The 11,229-nt window shown below is 40.1% G+C and overlaps 1 protein-coding gene across 4 annotated transcripts in view; it reads left to right on the top strand.

The window, feature by feature from the left end:
* Window positions 1-423: 423 nt before the first annotated feature.
* The window catches only part of DDHD2 (DDHD domain containing 2), a 1,375,691-nt gene continuing 1,364,885 nt past the window's right edge, over window positions 424-11,229 (top strand). For 3 of the 4 annotated variants that reach the window (XM_044084314.1, XM_044084317.1, XM_044084316.1), the window contains exon 1: window positions 424-701. The gene's annotated coding sequence lies outside the window, so the exon portion shown is untranslated. The remainder of the gene's footprint in view (window positions 702-11,229) is intronic. The other variant, XM_044084315.1, reaches the window with a different exon arrangement.

The following is an 11,229-nucleotide window of genomic DNA, read 5'->3' on the forward strand; positions in this document are numbered from 1 at the left end:
ACATAGAACGTTATGGTAAGTACATAACTTCTACTTTCTGAATCCATCCTAAAAGTGGTGGCTTTTGGAAAAAAAGGTGCTACATTACACTTAAAAATAGTGGCAATAATTAGAGTTGTAGACTTCTTTTAATTCTATGTATATTAATATACATACATTTACTGTCAGTGCCTAATATTTTAAATGTTTCCCCGATTACTTATAGATTTTTCCGTGATTTTGTTGAGATTTACCTGATTCATTAACAGCTTTGACACAAACAGTAATACTGCGACCTTTGCTCTTCTATCGCGACTGTCACTACCGTTAGAGTACACTACTCTGTAATATTTTGATTACTGCTCCTTTCCGTCGTGATGACGTCATCTATTGAGGGAGGGTTTTCTGTAATATTTCCAGCATCTCCTTGTCCAAGGAAAGTGACCGTCTGACAATTAGATTTGCGCCAGCTGGTGGGCGTGGAGAGTACTGTAGAGGGCGGTCACAACTTGTGACTGAAGTACGCAATATCTTGCTCAATTCGCTCGCTTGTTGGAAATACAACTTCTTGTAAAATTCTGCAGCTGGAAGCTGATCTCGCATGGAGATATCCCCCAGTTGAAGGTGGCGGTGTCTTGGCCTGTCTGAACTGTTATTTCAACGCAAGTAACAGAGGGTATTGGGCGGTAGCTGGAGAACGGTAGAGAGTGTGACCTGTTTTGGTAAGTAGTCAGGAGAGCAAACCTTCCTGTTTCTGGAGATGACTGTAGGTAATAGATCAGTGAATCCAGTATCCTTAATGGCAGGGCACCCTTCATCACTTCTCTTCAACTCTTCTAACGGATCTTATTATGATAGTCTTCCCATCGAAGTGTAGCCGTGTGCTGTTAGCAGATTTAACTTTACCAGTAAATAAAAAAAAATGTTGAACTCACCGCGTCCATTGATTTTACGGATAGATGTTAACATTCCGTTTTTGGTTTTGAAGTGGACAGAGTTCCAGGTGTGTCATTGGGCACTGCCACCTTATTAACCTGTTTGTCTAGATGGGTAGAACAGTGCTGTGAATATTGGTAGATTGTTTTTTAGGCTCCCCGGCAGTACTAGATATGCACAAATTTTCAGAATTATCTTCTGATTCCATATGTGATACATCAAGGATATGCCATACTCCTCACTCAGAAGAGGACAACAACTCTTCTTTAACAAGCAACTTTATTGCTAGGGGGTTGGTTAGTGTACTGATAAGTAGTGATGCTTTGTTTGTAGTTTAAACGTGGTTTTATCATAGTCTTAAAATGAATAAGTAAGCTTCTTGTGGAAATATTTCTGTATCCTGTGCACTTTGGAAAATTGCTAACTCAGTCTAGTGTGGAGTGAGTCATTATTTGTATTTGCACGTCATTACTTGTACTTGGCCTAGTAAATTGCATTATGTCTTTGAAGTATCTATCTCATGTGTACACCATTGAATGCTCTGCATGTATTCAAGTAATACACACACACACACACACACTACCTCTCGACCTCTTAGCTGGGGGGAGGGGGACAAAGACCCAAAAATAGGAACAGATTTTGAAAATTGCTCTTAAGTTAAAAAGTTGATAAGATAACAGGTTTACTATCCGCTCGCATTTTCTGAAGAATATGAAGTCTGAAACTCCAATGTTTATAATTATTTAGTGACCTCATTCCCTGGTGATTTGCCAGAAAACCACTAATTTTATGAGGAACAAAATAAAAATGAGGTAAAAATTTGGACACTCTGTGAAAATCTGAAAAGTTGAGAGCTATGACACACACATGGTTCCCCCCTGTGCGTGTAAGCCATGTAGCTAAAACACTGGTATGTTCTTAAGGGGTCATTTTCATGCATCCATTTGGGCCTCACTTCATGAGGTTTAAGATATTAAATTACACAGTGAAGGCTTTAGCTTGGCTGAGTCTTTCTACCGTATATATTTATATTGTTTGTTAAGGATAATCCTACTAATCTGGTAGCTTCTTTTCCGATGGGAGACCCGAGGTGGTATTTATACTGCTAGGTGAAATTCATCTAGAGCATGAGGGAATTTCCTGTACTGTTTTCTCTAGATGCCGTGGAATCTTTTACATTCACCTGAACTACCACCAACTTGTGCAGATGAGATCTTGGTTTACTGTATATATACATACAGACATAAACACACGCACATGCTTATTGAAGCAAAAGTAGGGATCTGGAGGGCAGCAGACTAATTTAGTGTATACTACATGGTGAATGATTTATTTTGGTGGCAGTGAGTCTTCTGAATCGGATTAGGTTATATGCAGTACTCCAACCACAGTATTAGAGTACGTCATCTGTTACGGAAACAAATTTTTTGAAGACATCTGCTGCCAAACTAACATCTGCCTGGACTATAGTTCCTCTAAGTTTCATGCACACCTACACACACACACACACACACACACACTTTTATATATTTTTTTTAATTTTACACACTCCAAACAGTAAAAGCACTACATAGCAAGCATGAAATAATGGTGGCCATTAACCCTGTTACAGTCTGAGTTCCACGGCAATTTAATACTCTGCCATGAAGCAGCAGACTGTGTTTAAAGTGGGCATTACCTGTACATTAATCCCTTGCTTGAAAAATTTGTTCTTCAGTCAGAGTGGCAATATGCAGGTCGCCCATTCTCTAATAAAAATTAACACAAATCAAAGTAAGGTAGAAAGCTTACCAAGATCATCAGAAACAACGGACAACCATACATACCACAAAGAATAACCAGTAGTTAAAATAGAAAAGTCAGATAAAAACTCGGTAGGGAGCAAATCAGAAGCTAAAAGAACCATAAAACCTTTGTAAACTACAGATAAGAAAAGCAGCTGAAATAAAATGTAATGAATCAAAGTCAATAAACATACCAAAAATTAAAACCAGTAATTAGACCAGAGTCTGACTCCAATAAGATAAAATGTAACAGAATATCATTCTTGAACTAAAATTGCCACCTAGGTGTCAATCAAAAAGTAAGTGACACAATTTAACCACAAAAAAGATCTACAGCAGTGGTGCACAGTGTCCGGCCCCATGGCCAAATCTGTCACTCAACACAACACCATCTAGCCTCAGAGTAACCAAATGTTTTTTTTTTTAAAAAGTGAAAAATTGCTATGCCTTACTCCAGTCACGCAAACTTTCCAGCACATGCTTACTTACTTAACCAACTGCAGTTGTGCACACCTCTAATTTTAGCTGTGCAAGTAACTGTTTGTTGTTTATAACTTGTAGTCTGTAAACATTAGTAACTTTCTGCAAGAGTTTGTAATAAGTCATGGCTGCAAGCCAGAATGAAGTTAAAAGCAAAGTTGATGTAGAAAACGGGCAATTTCATGACTGCTGCCTTAAGTAAAAATGCCAGTCACCTGTACCTATTTTTAACTCGTAACGACTCATGTTTTGAGGTGTCCTGCAGATGCATTAAGAATTTGTGTAGTGGCCCTCCCCACTAAAAGGTTGTGCACCACGGATCTACAAGTAGAGACCAAAGGGCAAAATCAGAATCAAAAGAAAAAGATGGGGGGGGGGGGTATAAGTGCTGTTCAAGGCAGATGCATTAAATATAAAGTAGTCTGTAGTAGTTGACTGAGTATCCGTCATAATCACAAATAACTGAAAACAATAATAGGGTTTGTGAAAAATGGGAACATTAATTCAGAGGGTAGAAAAACACTTGCACCCAAAGGGCTTTCAGTTGAAGGAAAAAAAAAAAGAATTTCCTAAAGTGTGACCCCCCCCCCCAAATAAAAAGTATATACAGTGGATATAAAAAGTGTACACACCCCTGTTAAAATGCCAGGTTTTTGTGATATAAAAAAAATGAGACCACAATAAATCATTTCAAAACTTTTCCCACCTTTAATGTGACCTATAACCTGTACAATTCAATTGAAAAACAAATCTGTTAGGGGAAAAAATATAAAGAAAAAAATGTACAATAAGCTGGTTGCATAAGTGTGTAAACCTTTAAACTAATACTTTGCTGAAGCACCTTTTGATTTAATTACAGCATTCAGTCTTCTTGGGTAGGACTCCATCAGCATGGAGCATCTTGACTTGCCAATATTTACCCACTCTTCCTTGCAAAAGTGCTCCAAATCTGTCAGACTGCGAGGGCCTCTCTTGTGCACAGCCCTCTTCAGGTCACCCCACAGATTTTCTATTGAATTTAGGTCTGGGCCATTCCAAAACTTTCTTCTGGTGAAGCCATTCTTTTGTTGATTTTGGATGTATGCTTGGGGTCATTGTTATGTTGAAAGGTGAAATTCTTCCTCATCTTCCGCTTTCTAGCAGACACCTGAAGGTTTTTGGGCCAAAAGTGACTGGTATTTGGGAACTGTTCATAATTCCCTCCACCTTGACTAAAGCACCAGTTCCAGGTGAAGAAAAGCAACCACAAAGCATGATACTGCCACCATGCTTCACCATGGGGATGGTGTTCTTTTGGTGATGCGAAGTGTTGTTTTTGTGCCAAATGTACCTTTTGGAATTATGGCCAAAAAATTTAACCTTTGTCTTATCAGACCATAACACGTTTTTCCCACATGCTTTTGGGAGGCTTTATGTATTGTTATGCAAACTTTAGCTGGGCCTGGATGTTTTTCTGTGTAAGAAAAGGCTTCCATCTTGCAACCCTACCCCATAGTCCTGACATATGGAGAATACGGGAGATTATCGCATGTAATACGCAACAAGAAATTCCTGCAGCTCCTACAGTGTTGCTGTAGGACTCTCTGCAGCCTCCCTGACCAGTTTTCTTCTTGTCTTTTCATCAATTTTGGAGGGACATCCATTTCTTTGCAACGTCACTGTTGTCCCATATTTTCTCTACTTTTTGAGGACTGTCTTCACTGTGCTCCATGGTATATCCAATGCTGTGGAACTTTTTTTTGTACCCTTCTCCTGACTGATACCCTTCAACAGTGAGATCCCTTTGATGCTTTGTAAGATCTCTGTGAACCATGGCTTTTGCTGTAGCAAGCAACTGAGTAAATGTCAGGAAAATCCTACAAGGACCTCTGAACTTTATTTCGGGTTAATCAGAGTCTCTTTAATTGATGGCAGGTGTGTACCCAAGAAGACTGAATGCTGTAATTAAATCAAAAGGCGCTTCAACAAAGTTTTAGTTTAAGGGTGTGCACACTTATGCAACCAGAGTATTGTATGTTTTTTATTTTTTATATTTTTTTCCCATAACAGATTTTGTTTGTATTTCATTTGAATTGTACAGGTTATACGTCACATTAAAGGTGGGAAAAGCTTTGAAATGATTTATTGTGGTTTCATTTTTTTATATTATAAAAACCTGGCTTTTATTATGACTTTTTTTATATCTACTGTGTATATGTATGTGTGTGTGTGTATATATGTATGTATGTGTGTATATATGTATGTATATATATATATATATATATATATATATATATATATATATATGGGTTCACTTTTTTTAATTTCAAAATTCCATAATGTCGAGATGTATAAAATTGAACCCGTAATCTCGACATTATGAAATTTCGAAATCAAAAAGTGAGCAGAAAAAAAAACATGTTAAAGAAGGTTTTTGCAGGGGGGCAAGCCCCCCTGCTGCCCCCCCACACCCCTTGCACCTTAAATATATTAACTCTGTGATCATCCTACAGTGAAGAAAACAGTAATGTTCCCATTCCACACTGTCTAGCAATCTCTCTTCGCTGTACAGTGATCTCAGAGTTAGTATATTTAAGGTGTGGGGGGGGGGTGCAGGGAGGCTTGCCCCCCACAAAAACATAGTTTTACCTGTTTTTACTTTTTTTAATTAATTTCGAGATTACAAGATCTCGAGGTTCTCAGTTCGATATACAGAACTTCATGATTTTGTAATTTCGAAATAGAGAAGTGGATCCATATGTGTGTTTGTGTATATGTATAATATATATACACATACACACACGTGTGTGTGTATATGTGTGTGTATGTATACATATATATATATATATATATATATATATATATATATATATATATATACATACACAGACACACACACACACACATATATATATATATATATATATATATATATATATATAGATTAGTGTGAATATATATATATATATATATATATATATATATATATATATATATATATGTGTGTGTGTATATGTATGCATGTATATGTATATATATATATATATATATATATATATATATATATATATATATAGTGTGAATATGTTGATGAATCAATATTTTTTAGACATACAGACACAGGGTACTTATGGGAATTGAGATGTACTGGATCCTGTGATACTGAAAACTTAGTATATGTAGCTTATTGCACACAGTGTTTTTCCTTTTTATGTAGGAAAAACTAATAGAACCCTTAAAGAACGAATAAGGGATTATATATATTGTATAAACACCCGCAGGGATTGTAGTGCTCTAGCAAAGCATGTAATAAGTGCAGGAACAACACACAGTTTTTGTTTCCAAATATTGCAGGTCCAAAAGGAGAGTATGAGGTTGGGAGATCTCAAGAACAACACTGAAAACTTGGAAGTTAGATGGATACTCAGGTTAGGAGCACACAGAGGGAGTGGGCTTAATGAGAGTGTGCCCCTTAAACCTGTACTTAAGGCTAGAAAGTTGACGTAGGTGGATGTATCATGTGCTGCTTTATTTTCTACAACTATGTATTTTATTATTCTACACTTGATAATGTAGTATTTCATTTTAAGCATTGGTTTTAAACGGCTCTTATTGTTGTGTTTTATAGGTTCATAGGTTCATACTAGGCTATCTGCCCTAGGGCATTTATAAGCCTAGCCAGAGTATATTTGGCTTTCGCCACCCATTTTAAATTAATTTTGCTATGCCCTTTTTCGAGGTTAGTATACTATGCCTCTGTCTAACAGTGACACAGAAGTGATACCCGGGGTAAACCTACGATCTCCCATCCACTCATCAAGATTCCTCTTGAAGAGAGTCAATGAGGGACTCTGCCTAACCTGGACTGGGATTTTATTCCAGAGTGAAGGGAGCCTCTGGGTTATGAATCTGTCTGCAGCATGTCCTATTTATTTCAGTGCTGAGGCTCAAGTCTCTCGAGCGTGTAGCTCAATGGGATTTGGATTTTTTGAGGTGTAGCATGTCCCTTAATTCTGGGTTGGACATGGCTTTATATGTCAGGCACAGGTCGCCTCTGAGCAGACGGTATGCCACTGAGTAGAGCTGGAGTTTCTTTAACCGGGCAGCATATGGTATCTGTTTGAGCCCTTTGATCCTCTTGGTGAGGTACTTTTGGGGTCTTTCCAGTTGCTGCAGGTGTTTGGTAAGGTACATCCCAAAAGGGTATTGTACTTGATTATGGGCCTGATGAGGGATGAGTAAAGAGGCACGATGACCTCCCCTAATCTAGATGTGAATCCCTTCATGATTAGGTGGGCTATATAAAATGTTTTTCTAACCACTTTGGCCACGTGGTTGTCAAATGAGAGATTGCTATCAACTTGGGTCCCCAGGTCCCTAATTACTTCTTCTGTACTTAATGGATTACCACCTATGTGGTAATTTGTGGGCACTTTGTTTTTGCCAAAGGGGATGACTATACACTTTTTGGCGTTTAGCTTGAGGCCATGGCTCTGGCACCAGTTGTCTGTTTCTATGAGGCCCTTTTGGAGGATGCATGTGTCGTCTGGAGAGTCGATTATGGCGCCCAGTTTGCAGTCATCTGCGAACTTGGTCAGCCACAGTCCTTATGTGTTGGCCTGTACCTCCGAGAAATATATACCGAACAAGAGAGGTCCCAGGACTGAGCCTTGTGGGACGCCACTTGTAACTGGTTTGGAGTCCAACATGGCTCCAGCAATTCTAACCATGTGGGTTCTGTCCTTGAGCCAGTTTGCAACCCATCTAGTGACCTAGGGGTTTATATTTAAGCTGGTGAGCTTATCTATAATGCCCGAGTGGGGTATTGTATCGAAGGCTTTTGCGAGGTCCATGTAGGCTGTGTGGACCACCTTCTCTTCGTCAATGGCCTTTGTGACTGTTTCAAAGAAGTCGACCAGGTTTAAGAGGCAGGATCTGCCCTTAAAGCCGAACTGGGTAGGATCCAGTGTCTGTAGGTCCCCAATATATTTGAGGTCCATGATGATCCTTTCCATAGCTTTGCAGACCAAGCTAGTCAGGCTTATGGGGCGATAGTTTCCAGGGTCCGTTGAGGCACCACCTTTGTGGAGAGGGACCACTGTTGCTGTATGCCACTCTTTGGGTACATATTCTGTAGTAAGGCTGAGATTGAACAGTAGTTTTATGTTTGGGTTTAGCTCTTCTTGGAGTTCATGTAGGACGCAGCCCGGGACACCTTCTGGTCCCATTGATGCTGTGTTTTTTGCTTTGGTGAGGGTAGCTCTTACCTGAGCATCTGAGATGTCAGGGGGGCAGCACTCTGCTGGGATAGATATTTGCCCTTTTGGTGGGGAGGGGGGGGGAGTTTGCACTGAACCTGTCAGCTAGGATGTTTGCAGTGTCTCTGGGTTCTGTGTATTTTTTGTCATTTTGGATTAATTCTGAGCATATCTGGGAATTCCCACCCAGGTTCCTAACATAACTAAAGAAAGCCTTGTGATTATCCTTAGTGTCCTGTGCAATTTTTCTCTCTAAGCTGGCCTTAGACGATTTTATGAGTGCCCTTAGTTTTTTGCTAATACTGATCAGAGACGCCTTCCCTTTTTGGGATTTTGCTCTATCATGTAGTAGCTTCCTCCTTCTATTGTATAGTTTGTTTATGGCTGGGGTCCACCAGACAGGACGTCTGCCTTTGGAGGATTGGGTCTTGGTTTTATTTGGGATTGCATGATCCATGCATTCCTGAAGGTGTTCATAGAATGCATTTATAAAGGATTCTGCGGTCTGGGCCGTATTTTCCACAGGCCCAGGGGCTTTGAAGGATTCCACCTCGGTTTTGAGGAGTGTGAAATTTGCTTTAGAGAAGTTTTTCACTGTGGTTTTCTGGGCAGGGGTTGGAGTCGGGATGTGAATATCCAGTGAGATCAGTTTATGGTCTGATCTTACCAGTGAGGGATACACTTCTGGCCTGGAGCATAGAGTCCCCATGTTGGTGATGATCAGGTCCAGTATGTTTTCCCCTCTTGTGGGAGTGGTAACAAGTTGTTCCATAGCATTTGAGTTTATGAATTCTAGGAACCTTTGGGCTAGGGTGTTGGAGCTAGTAGTAATGCTCCCAGTCTATGTCTGGGTAGTTGAAGTCGCCCAATATAATGGTGTTTGGAGAGACCTTCATATTTTCCAGTGTTCTCAGGAAGGCCGAGTGGGGTTCCTGTGTTTGGGAGGGTGGTCTGTAGCAGGCTATAAACTGGAAGGCAGTTTTACCCACTGTTAGTTGCACATGGATAGTCTCTGATGCTTCGTGCTTTGCCACCAACCTGGAGGTGTGGGTATCTTTGATGAATATCGATACTCCCCCTCCTTTTGTGGTTCGGTCCAAGTTTTGGGGCAGAAAAGCATGGTATGAGGTATAACCTGGTAGTTCTGGGGTGCTCTCGGGAGTCCTGAACCAGGTTTCTGTTACTGCACAGATATCGATGTTCTCCATGCTAAGGAGAGTTTCAAGTGCGTGCATCTTGAGTTTTAGGCTTCTGGCGTTTAGTAGCATTACTCTTAGTTTCTTATCCCTTGTGACACCTATGGAGGTGGGTTTGTCTTTTGAGCCTTGCCTAAAAAAGGCACTATGGGGGTAGCAAGAGCCTTTGCCAATATCCGAAAGCCCAGGGGTGACAGGTGCAAGCTGTCCCTAGCGAAGCATCGTGGCTTGTCGAGCATATCATCCCAGGCTGACAGGCATTGGATCCCGTTTGAATGACACCAGTACTTAAGCCAATTGTTGAAATTGATCATCTTGTCTTCATATTGTGGCATCATTCTTGGTGAGGGTAAGATGCTACTCAAGGTCAGGGTCATACCGGCCTGGGCTACATGCTCAGAGAGCTCCTCTATGTCTCTTTTCATGTAGTCCAGGGAGGTACGTCTCAGGTCATTCACACCAGCATGGACAATGACTGAGTCATATTTGTACTTGCCTTGGAGTGACCTGAGTGCTTGTGTTATGTGGCGGATCCTAGCGCCTGACAGGCTGCTCACCGTGAACTTCTACTTGTTCAGCCTGGTGAGCGGGACATCAGTGTGCCTGACTATAGTCACCTATTACAAGTGTATCAGGTGTGTTGTTTAGCCTTAAGGGCTGTGACTGTTCGGCACACTGGCTTTGTGAGGTATGTGTTGCACGTGTTTTGTTTTGGGGTAGCAGTTGCTTGGGTGTCTGCTTTGGAGGTCTCTTCTGCTTAGGCAGATCTTTATTTAGAGCCTCCGAGTATGTTTTTGTGTGAGTTTGTGTTTGGTTTGCTGTCGTGGTAGGTCTATGTGAGACTGGAGTTGTAGTGAAAAAATGTGTGTGTGTGTGTGTGTGTGTGTGTGTGTGTATACATACATATATATATATATATATATATATATATATACATATATATATATATATATACATATATATATACATATATATATATATATATATATATATATATATATATATATATATATATATATAATATATATTGTAGTGAGTGTGGTTTCCTTCTCCTCCTGACTGGTTATGCCAGTACGGAGTTGAGAGAGCTTAGCCTTCAGTTTCGCTATATGGTTGCATCTTTCACGTGTTGGAATTTGTTGGGAGGAGGAGAGGGTTGTATGTGTACATGAGGCAGTTGTAACATTGCCTCAAGATTCCCAAGTTCACCAGCTGGACTGGAGAGGAGATTGACAACTGACCTTTGGACATGCTAGAATAATATTGGGAATTCCTTTATAATTGAAAACAAGGGCCAATGGGGAGTGAGGGTGTAGTGCTTTTAATTTTTAGTGCTGACTTATATAATTGCTTTAGTGAGCAAGTGCCAGGTAACTTAAGTGCAATGTGTTACAGGTTACTTAAATGCAAAAATTGCAAACAGTAACTTTCATTCAAGTGAAACAAGGAAATGGGTACAATAAGCAATGCAGATATCACTAGGGATCCACAGAAGCGCTGAGAAGCCGCGTTTTAGGTGGAATTAGCGTTCCAGGGAAATAACAAGCATACAAACAAAGCTAGATTCAGCAGGCCTGGATCTAGTCTATGCTACAGCAAACAAGGTGTACCAATTTC

The sequence above is a fragment of the Protopterus annectens genome, chromosome 9.part0 (genome assembly GCF_019279795.1).
Source record: "Protopterus annectens isolate FY-2018-M chromosome 9.part0, PAN1.0, whole genome shotgun sequence".
In the NCBI taxonomy this organism is placed as follows: domain Eukaryota; kingdom Metazoa; phylum Chordata; order Ceratodontiformes; family Protopteridae; genus Protopterus; species Protopterus annectens.